This window comes from Cydia pomonella, chromosome 20, assembly GCF_033807575.1.
Source record: "Cydia pomonella isolate Wapato2018A chromosome 20, ilCydPomo1, whole genome shotgun sequence".
NCBI lineage: Eukaryota > Metazoa > Arthropoda > Insecta > Lepidoptera > Tortricidae > Cydia > Cydia pomonella.
In genome coordinates this window covers 16,420,146-16,432,183 of record NC_084722.1, presented here as the reverse complement: position 1 = coordinate 16,432,183, position 12,038 = coordinate 16,420,146, and positions in this window count along the sequence as shown.

The following is a 12,038-nucleotide window of genomic DNA, read 5'->3' as shown; positions in this document are numbered from 1 at the left end:
TATCAAGTTTTATTCACAAAAGTGACATTTGATGATGTGGAACTACTGATGTTGACCAAAACGGAACTCCAACGCGCGCAATTTTTCTTCGTTGTTAAGTTTGTAGCGAGTAAGGTTCTCAAGAAACATTTTTGTCGAAGTACAGTTCTGATGATGTGTTTCATGAGAAAGCGACGGAACTCCTCATTCTCCTCAATTTTTATAGGTATATAGTAATTTTGGATTTTCATCAATATCTTTAGCTTTTTTTATTCACATTAGTGGCATTTGATGAAGTGGAACTAGTGATGTTGACTAAAACGGAACTCTTCAACGCGTGAGATTTTATTCTTTTTTTGTTTGTTGTGATATAAGAGGCAAACTAGTAGACGAATCAACTGATGGTAAGCAATTACCGCTGGCCATGGACATCTGTTACACCATAGGGATTGTAAGTGCGGTGCCGGCATTTAAGATAGGAATACGCTCTTTCCTTAAAGTTTTAAAGATCGTATTGGGCCGGAAATACCGCATGCGACAGATCATTTCATAGTTTAGCTGTATGAGGCAGGAAGTTTCTAGAGAAATGCACAGTTGAGGATTGCCAACCATCTAAGTGGTGAAGATATAAATGATGTAGCGTAAAGCGGTGACGGAAAGAGGCGGCAGAGATTAATCCGAACAATTCCTCGGAACTTTTAAGTTTGTAGAAAGTAAGGTTCTTAAGAAATATCTGTACTAGACACCAGTGTCTAGTGTCTAGGTCTGATGATGGACACCTCAAACCTTATAGAAATACATATAGTTTTTTTTTCATCAATATCTCTAGGTGTTTTATTTAAAAAAAGTTATATTTGATCAAGTGAAACTGCTGATGTTGTCCAGAACGGAACTTTTCAACGCACGCGTTTTGTATTCTTAATAAGCTTGTAGCGAGTAACGTTCTTAAGGTGTATTTATATCAATGTTCAGTTCTGATGATGGGTCTCATAAATAATCGAGGGAATTCCTGACATCTTATAATTTCTGGATTCTTATTTACATTTTTTTAAAATGTGACATTTGACGAAATGCAACAGCTGATGCTGGCCAAAATGGAACTCGCCAATTCGCGCGCGATATGTTTTATTTGTTTATTTTGTAGCAAGTAAAGTTCTTGAAGACATTTGTGTCATAAGGTCTAGTTCTGAGGATGGGTTCCATGAGAAATCGAAGAAATTCCTCAAATCTTATAGGCATACAATACATACAGTAATGTTTGGATTCTCGTCAACATATCAAGCATTTTTATTTAAACAAGTTAGTGATATTGACCAGAACGGAACTCTTCAACGCGCGCGATTCTTATTCTTTGTTAAGTTTGTAGCAAGCTAGGTTCTTAGGAAACATTTGTGTCAAGGTCCAGTTCTGATGATGGATTCAATGAGGAATTGAGGATTTTAAATCGATTTGAATTCACAATTAGGAGGAATTGAGGATTTTCGTCAACATATCAAGTTTTTTTTATTTGAACAAGTGACATTTGATGAAGTGAAACTGCTGATATTACTGAAACTATGCTGATACTGCTGAAATGGAACTCTTCAACGACAAGTATTTTACCTTAGGCGTTTTTTTTTATTTTATTTCGTTTATAGCATGTAAGGCTTTTAAGGAACATTTGTGTCAAGGTCCAGTTCTGATGATAGGTTCTACGAGAAACTGAAGGAGCTTCTCATATTGTATAGGATAGGCATACATATAGTCATTTTAGGATTTTCATCAATATTACACGCATTTTTACTCAATAAAGTGACATTTGTTGAAGTAGAATTGCTGATGAAGAACGGAACACCTCAACGACTTCCAGATTCTTTATTTTTATTACTCTTCTTTCTTTTTCATTATTCTTAGAACAGGTATTTCTACGAAGTGAACCGAACTGCTACTATTAAAAGTAGGTAGGTAGGTAGGTTAAATAGGTTAAGACTGTAAGGATTATTATGTATAAGTAGTTTCTTTTAATTAAACATAGGTAAGTAATTCTATTTAAGTATAAGTATCTTTAAAAAAACATCAATCGACTCTTATCTGTCACTAGTTCCAGTTTCAGAGTATAAAATCCGGGTACACATGCAGCCACGGCTAGCTGGGTAGCCAGACAGTTCGAATACGGACAAGTTATTGTGAATAAAAAATCTTATCGTCTTGCAAAAGTTAATGTCATAAATGTATAGGTTTCGAATACATGAATATAAAGTGAAAATGCTGGTAAAAGTATTAGTTTTTATCATTAACCATTTTATATCCCAACAAAACTGTTACCCTTACAAAAATAAAATGCTTTCATTACCTAATGTAGGTTACGTTAGGTAATAAATAAATAAATATGTAGGGACAATCTTACACAGATTGGCCCCAAACTAATCAAAGCTTGTACTATGGGTACTAGGCGACGTTAAACATACTTATTTAGATAAATATATATTTACGTATATACATAGAAAACACGCAAGCCTTAGGAACAAATACGCGATTCAAACTCGGGACCATCGGCTTCATAGGCAGGGTCACTACCCACTAGGCCAAACCGGTCGGCAAAAGGTAAAGATAATTAGGTAAAGACAATGAATAATTAAACTTATTATAAATTGACACCAATATCCATCAAATAGTATAACTAGGTATGCTAAGAGCGGGCTTCAGGCCATTACGTCGCACCTTTAGAATTAAATTAATTTGACTCAAAAAGTACGACTACTTTATATATGTAGTTTGGTAGAACAGTAAGAACTCACTATATGTGTCTCTTTTTCATGCGGTGAAATCCCCCCCACCCGGAAAGGATAGCGACGCCCATTTTATCGACTCTCGAGTCGACTCCAATCTGATACTAATAGTAAGTAAGTACTTACTTAGTAAGCAAATTGTAGTAGTTATCCCTTCTTAGTAAAAGGAAGTATTGTAAAGATACTACTTTTTAACCGACTTCAAAAACTTTTTTTTTTGTATATATGTTAAGTAAGATCTTCGTCATTTCTGAACCAATGTTGAAAATTAGTTATCGTTTGAAAGTGGGTGTATAGTTCCAAGATGGTCCTATTTTTGACAAAACCACGAGGAATTAAGGGAACTCCCCAAATCTTATAGGCGTTTTTTAGTTTCATCAACAGACCAGGCATTGCCATTCAAAAAAGTGCTATTTGAAGAAGTGGAACTTCTGATCAGGACCAGAAAAGAACTCTTTAACGATGCGTATTTCACGCTAGACGATTTGTCTTCTTTGTTATGTTTGTAAAGAAGCTACTTGCTTAACGAGGTTTAAGGAATATTTGTGTAAAGGTCTAGCTTACATCATGGGTTCCATGAGGAATTGAGGCAACCTCTCAATTCTTGATGGAACGTAAAACTGTTTATTGACATAATTGTCGATAGGTATCCCATCTGCTCTAATTTACCCCACTTGAAAAAAAAGGTACTTACATGAAAAAAAAAACTTCTCTTAAAAATAGGAAACCGACTTCAAACATAGGTATTAGAAAACATTACAAAAACTGTTATTGTATTTTCAGAAACCATACGGAAATAATGAGGATGCATCGACATAAGAAGAATCGAACATGGGCAAGATAAAGTTCAAGAAAAAAGCAAATATAATGTGTACTTGTGTGTAGTCAAAGAAAGTTGAAAAATAAAGCATAATTAATGGCCATAGAATACAGAACCGATACACGAACATTAAGACTATTAAAAATAGACATATAGGTTGATCGTACTACTCGTACTAATGTATATCTTTTGTTCAATTATATTATTGCATTAAAGTTAGATTCTCTAGATATATATTATTCATAGGTTCTGTATTCTATACGAATTGTTTCAGTGTAATTATTGTACTAAATACCGTTGACCGCCTGTCAACAGTATTTATTTCTACATTACTATCACAGAAGATTTTAGGCCCTACCGTACAGTTTTTGAATTAGTATTTACTATGGACAAATATAGCGAAATGTGAGTTTTTACCTAAAATATCAATCTTTTGTGAACGTGGTGTAGAGTATATACCGCCTAAGACTGAAGTAGCTACGCGGGTTACGTTTTAAAAATAGAATCGTGTTCATGGTCGGCCCATGGTAAAAATAATTAGGTACCCGTAGACCCGCTGGTGAACACTGTTTATGATAACACTAAATAAACCCCGTGGACCCACCAGGAGAACATATTGGAGAGACTAGAGATAATACACCGCTTTAAGGGCGGTCGCACTCGGCATTGACATCTGGCGTCTAGATGGCGGGTGGACCTCAGCGAATTTCAAAGAAATATTTATAAACATCCAATGACGTTCGGCTCGGACACCAGATCTTCAATCTCCTGATTCCTGTGGAGTCTCCAGGTTCCATCCTCTCCACGTGTGAGTCCTAGGATTTTTCGCGCTGCCAGACTCCGATGACTCGGGCACGTAGTCCAGATGGGTGAGGATCGTGCAGCCTGGAGGGCGTACTCTGAAGTTCCAAATGGCCGAAGACCGTCTAGACGTCCTAGGTAGGTCCCGCTGGAGAGACGAAATGCAAAAAGACCTTAGCGAACTCGGCGCCGTCGACTAGATGGAAACGGTTTTGGACAGAGAAGCATGGCGGTCTTTGGTGTCGGAGGCCAAGATCCACTTCGGGTCGCTGCGCCATAGCAGTAAGTATTTATAAACATACTGTACCTTATGTGTACCTAACCCAAAACGAGATATTTAAGAAAAAGTCCACCCGCCATTCTGACGTCAGGATTGCGGTTGGACCTATGAAATCTTGCATTATACCGCACTAAAAGTATGCAGTTATATGGTACAGTCGCCATCAGATATATCGGAGTGGCCGAGGTGCTCAAAGATCTCTAAACACGCACTCTAACCTCTTGACAGTAGAGGCATGTTCAGATATTCGTGGGTACCTTGGCCGCTCCGATATATATGATGGTGACTGTACCTTCAGTGTACCTCTGTAAATAGAAATAGAAACCGGTGTACCTCTCCCCAAAACAAGCTAGGCTAAGCTCATGCACAATATAACTGCATACTTTTAGTGCGGTATAATGCAAGATTTCATAGGTCCACCCGCCATCCTGACGTCAGGTTAGCGGGTGGACCGTTTTGTAAAATATCTCGTTTTGGGGAAAGGTACACTGGTTTCTATTAAAGGTACACTGAGGTACACAGAAGGTACAATATGTTTATAAATATTTCTTTGAAATTCGCTGAGGTCCACCGCCATCCTGACGCTTACCATATATCTAAGGACCGACCTTAGGGGCAATAACGATAGTGCTAGTTCAGTTGTGTCATTCACAAATTCGAGCCAATCGTGCTGTCTAACGCAACTAGATGCGATCAATCGCGTGCGTAATGCGAACTCATCAACCAATCACGTTGTGGTACTTGTGGCGTTAGACTGCACGATTGGCTCAAACTCGTGTGCGTAACACCGCTGTACTGGCCCCATTCTTATTGCCCGTAAGGCCCGTCCTCAGATATATTGTGTCAATGACTGAATGATTTTAAAAAATCACATCGCTTCTGCTACCAAGTTGTTGAGCATAACGTTTTCCTATCCATAGGTTCCATCTGTCCAGTAGGATCCACCATCTCGATTCACCAGATTGAAGAGATTGTTACTTAACTGATGGATCGAGATAATGAAACCTACTGAATAGAGCGGGTCGATTGGATATAACAAAGTACGCTTATATGAAACGCTACTCCGGTGTGCGAGTGAGACAGTCAGGCCAATTTGAACTTGCATTTGACAGAAAACTGTCTCCATCAAACGCTACCAGTTCCATTGCCGGCCTCTTTGCTGCCTTCTATAGTGGTTCAATCGTACCTTGCATAAGCAAGGTACGATTGAACCATAAAATAAAATAAAAAGTAAAATAAAATTATTCATAAAATAAAAAGGGGCGTGCACACCGATATTAGAGTAATATTGGAATCATATCAGTTAGTTGCGGGCGTCTCGCTCGCACAAATACATGCGTATAAGTGCGAAATGAACGCACGAATGACAGCTAACTGGTATCATTCCAATATTATTCTAAAATTGGTTTAATGTCAGTTGCACTTTCGAATTGGCCTACATAGCGATTTCCTTAGCCTGTACACCGGATCGGCGTGTGGGCCGGCATCTAGCTAATGTAAAGCCACCTCATTAGGTGCTTTTAGCCTTTTGAACGGCAAGAACACCTAAAGATGTGGTGAGAGAAAGCCGCGCGTCCCTCATGCACTGCACTAGCTTTACAGCTTGCATTGCGACCAATGTATGCCGCTCACCGCCCCGCCGGTCGCGTGGGTCCAATCCACGGCCCTAGAAGACGTACTTTACATATAAACAAGAGCACGCGAGCATATTGCGAGTTGTGTATGTGTACTTCCCAACTAGCAAAATTTCGTCATATAATGGTTGCGGCAACGTTTCTGCGGTATCCTTTTAGCTCTTACTATTAGTCATCATTACGAAATCATTACGTTTATATGACGCGATTTGGGCCCATTTTATTCAGCATTTCAGTCATATAAAAGTTGTTTAACTGCAACCACCGCCACTTATAGATCTTATAATTAATAATCAAACGAACTTACCTGTGAAGTTTGATTACAATTATGCGAGTATCCAAATCCAAGACAACAAATATAATTTACTAGCAGCAGTACACGTTATCGTGCAGTCCAAGTCACACATTTTAGAGATTATAGTATTTAAAAAACAAGTTCGCGCTGTCCCTCTCACTCGCTACGCTGCGTTCCTGCTTCAACATCGCTCCTCCAGTACTCATTATTTCAGAGTTATTTTTGTGTTATTAACAGAGACTATTTTATTTTCATTTTTGGGGATGGGGGGCGGGTCTTTGTTGTCTTGGATTTGGATACTCGCATAATTGTAATCAAACTTCACAGGTAAGTTCGTTTGATTATTAATTATACTTCGTATCCAAATCCAAGACAACAAATATAATTTACTAGCAGATGTTCAGAGCTTTGTATTTAAATTCAAATCCTGAATGCGAAAATAAAATAAAATATCGATATCAAAGCAGTATGTTCGTAACATACTGATTTGATTGATTGACTAAAGAGAACAACGTACCACCTAGAAGTTATTAATTTATATCCAATTTAAATAATTATTTATGTATCCACATAGTATAAATGTAAAATGTATGTATAGCATAATAAAATTAAGGAGTGAAATTGCTCTTGGTATTTCATTTCGTTAATATTAAAAAAGTATAAAACTTTCTTTGATTTCACTGTAGTATATTGATAAAGTTGTATATATCTTAATATTCACAAGGTACAACTATTTTTATGTCATTTACAAGCCAGGACGCCATTAAGTGTAAATGTGTTTTCAAGCTTTAGTTGGCTCTAAATAAGTTTTAGATGGGCATTTTCTGTCTGTAACCATATAAACAAACCATTTTGTATAATTTAGAATTTACCAACCATTCTCTGGATGTAATTACAACGGAGACAAACAAGCATACGGCCTGCCTGATGGTAAACAATCACCGTAGCCTATGAATGCCCGCTACTGCAGAGGTATATTACATGCGCGTTACTGACCCTAAAATATAATCAAATTTTATGTTACGACACTTTAAAGTTAATTTTGAATACAGCAATATGAGGTAGATAAAGGAGAATTTCCTTCATTGTAAAGCTACCATAAATATCAAGGCTATATGTAAGTACTTTAAAACTAAGTCTGGACAATTACTAGTAGAGTATCCTGTAGGTATTAAGTATTTGAAACTTATCACTTTGAAAATATAGATGGACTAATTTTAGTTATTACCACAGATCAAGAAATAGTAATATGATATTATTTATAACTAAATAGCTAATCTCATCTGCTTATGCGTATCTGAACGATGATCGCTACTACGCTAACAAGTGGCAAGGAACTTAGGTAGATTATGTGTTGAGTTATGATATATTTGTGAACAAAATATCTGGCATGACTTGTAACTTGTACTTCATTTTAAGGAGTAACATTTTTTAACGTTACCTACAATAAAACTGTACAGTGTGCATTGCGACGAAAAATGAAAACTATTTAAGCTTTCTTTTACAGCAAGACAATATGACAACCCGAGCATTTACATTTCAGACAATAATAATGTTATTGTTAAAGGATTTCAACCCTTTATTGCGATTATTAATCTAGCTACTTAGCGCAAGCGACTGCAACACGTGGCAGCATAACTCTAGTTGCATGGTTGCACAATTTACAGCACTTATTTCGCGTCGCGGGATAGTGCATCAACGGCGGTTCACCTCTTGTTTGATGCGGCGATGTTCCCCTGAAGTTTGGAGCTGAGAATCCGTAAGTAAATTGTACCGGATTTATTACATTAGGCTCGTTGATATGGTATATTCTTGACAGCATATCAAAGCTGACGTTTGAAGTTATTAGGAGTATATAACAGCGTGATATGAGTACGAATCATAAATTTGGGTTAAAGGGTTTACAGATATATTTTTTCCTATATGTTGTTTACATACAGCATTTCTTTGTCTGTAAGGGCAATGACATTGCGTACATTTTGTTTAAGGTATTTTAGGCCGCATTAACACCTATTCAATTACCTCAGCGTAACAAGAACCTCCTTTATATTTCATTATTTTTACAAGTCCTGTAAACTTTAGCTCAACCTTAAATATTTTTGCTCTTTAGTCCCTTATATTTACATGCGTAAAGCTACTTCCAATACTATTAGTCTTCAATCATTACATTGGCATCAACACTGTTATAGTAGAGCAACGTTATATATCTTTGACGATATCATTTTGAGATATGTATAATGACCGACTGTAGACCGAATAGCGAAGTGACCGAAGAGCGTAGCGACCGAAGTGCGAAGCGACCGAAGAGCGAAGCGACCAAAAGGAGCAAAGCAACCGAAGAACCAAATGACCGAAGCATTATAACCTCGACACTTAAAATGAAGCACATATAGCCTCGACGCTGCGGAAATGGAGGCCTCGATACGATTATTGTGGAATTGTATAGTACATATAACTTAAAGTGCGGCATATATCTTCGTCACTGCGACAGCTGCGACAGCGGACCCCTTGACACAATTATTGTGGAGTAATGATAGCATCCTCACTATGACGTGGGGCAAACTTAGCCTCAACACTACGACAGCAGAGCCCTCGACACAATGATTGTGGAGTAATGATAGCCTCCTCACTATTAAAGTGGGGTACATATAGCCACGACGCTGTGAAAGCGGAGCCCTCGACACAATATTGTGGAGTAATGATAGCCTCTTCACTATTAAAGTGGGGCAAATATAGCTTCGACGCTGTGAAAGCGGAGCACTCGACACAATGGTTGTGGAGTAATGATAGCCTCATCACTATTAAAGTGGGGCAAATATAGCTTCAACGCTGTTAAAGCGGAGCCCTCGACACAGTGATTGTGGAGTAATGATAGCCTCATCACTATTAAAGTGGGGCAAATATAGCTTCGACGCTGTTAAAGCGGAGCCCTCGACACAATGGTTGTGGAGTAATGATAGCCTCATCACTATTAAAGTGGGGCAAATATAGCTTCAACGCTGTTAAAGCGGAGCCCTCGACACAATGATTGTGGAGTAATGATAGCCTCATCACTATTAAAGTGGGGCAAATATAGCTTCGACGCTGTTAAAGCGGAGCCCTCGACACAATGGTTGTGGAGTAATGATAGCCTCATCACTATTAAAGTGGGGCAAATATAGCTTCAACGCTGTTAAAGCGGAGCCCTCGACACAGTGATTGTGGAGTAATGATAGCCTCATCACTATTAAAGTGGGGCAAATATAGCTTCGACGCTGTTAAAGCGGAGCCCTCGATACAATGGTTGTGGAGTAATGATAGCCTCATCACTATTAAAGTGGGGCAAATATAGCTTCAACGCTGTTAAAGCGGAGCCCTCGACACAATGATTGTGGAGTAATGATAGCCTCTTCACTATTAAAGTGGGGCAAATATAGCTTCGACGCTGTTAAAGCGGAGCCCTCGACACAATGGTTGTGGAGTAATGATAGCCTCATCACTATTAAAGTGGGGCAAATATAGCTTCGACGCTGTTAAAGCGGAGCCCTCGACACAATGATTGTGGAGTAATGATAGCCTCATCACTATTAAAGTGGGGCAAATATAGCTTCAACGCTGTTAAGGCGGAGCCCTCGACACAATGATTGTGGAGTAATGATAGCCTCATCACTATTAAAGTGGGGCAAATATAGCTTCGACGCTGTGAAAGCGGAGCCCTATAGTACCATGTCGACATCTCATTTATAAGAAAATATTTATTTAATATGTGTTTTAATTTTTAAATACTGAATGTGCATTATAAAATTACATTAAAACTTTAATCAACACAGTTAATACCGATTTTCTGTTTGATGAATATCTTGTTGCACAGTAAACCTAAGCTTCTAAGTACTCACGGAAAGGAGAATTATTATTAGACGGAGTCCACAATATTACACAAATCAAGTATATCTTTCCATAATATATTTTATTTTAAAATTATATTATATTATGTTAATCAAAGCTGTCTAATAATAACAAAGCGGGTAACTAACTGATGATCAAATTTAGGAGGCGACCACATCGATTGGACCCAAGACTCGACGATACCGCGATGTCCGATTAAAGCCTACTACCTAATCCGTCATGATCCATACGATAGATTCACTATGGCCCTCATATGGGGCATGGGGCGCACGGTATCGGAGCACGCATAGCACGTCCCGTTTGTATACGTCGATTAATGGCATTAAACACTTTAAACTGTCAGTCAGACTAAATAGTCTTCCAATGTCTTATAGATTGTGTATTGATTGACATTACTCCTGTATATTTATACCTATAGGTATCCTCATAAGACGCTCATTAAACTTGTTGGTACTGTGTATGTACATTTGCATAAAGACGCGTTTTGTTATCATTCATAGGCACTTATTACCAATCGGCAAGGATTACCATTGTTATCTGTTTTATTGTATGGTAGGGTAGATCGGATGGTAAAAGCCGCTTTCGTGAAACGATTACCTAGTATATATTAACTTTATTCAGATATGGTTTGTATATTTAAATCTGTACGCGAAAGCATCTCGTAAAAAAAAAATGTGATGGAACATTGCATTTTATGCAATCATAAAATGAAATCTAAATAATATTGTATTAGTAAATAATACTATAATAGTACGTATTACAATTATTTAAAGTTCAAATTGTAATCTATTTGTAGCCCCATACTTATTTTTTCCGTAATTTATTTATTCAAAAAAGAAGGTAGTTGTAGTAAGTGATTTCGTATAAACGTAAAAATTACTTGCTTGATTTCTTAGGTAATAAGTTTATTACGCTAAACGAATATACCTACAATTTCAAATTGAAAGTTTAACTGCCATGTAAGTATGGCAAACGAGACTAGACTTGCCGAGCTGAATAAACATAAATTTTTCGTTCGAGGGTACGGCGGTCGGCAGTTCAAATAATGTTTTGATTCTATACTTCTTATTCAGCGCACAATAAACATTAATCGAAACACAATTAGGTACACATATTTAGAGGAACACTATTTTGGCGAAAATACGTGTGACTCGGACTAACACAAAAACATGTAATGAGTACTGGAGGAGCGATGTTGAAGCAGGAACGCAGCGTAGCGAGTGAGAGGGACAGCGCGAACTTGTTTTTTAAATACTATAATCTCTAAAATGTGTGACTTGGACTGCACGATAACGTGTACTGCTGCTAGTAAATTATATTTGTTGTCTTGGATTTGGATACGAAGTATAATAACCACCGCCGTGACTATCTTATGACAATTTAGCTGTATATTAGCAAATTACATGACTTAAATATGACTGAACTGATCTGTAACTTCCATTTATATGACATATTTGTGGAGTAATCGCATCCTAGGCTACTAAACAATAGAATATAACTCGATACTACACGCGCGAGTTGAGTGTTGACGGTAAGTATTTTCTTTATTAGTCAGCCATGATGTTACATGTTTTTA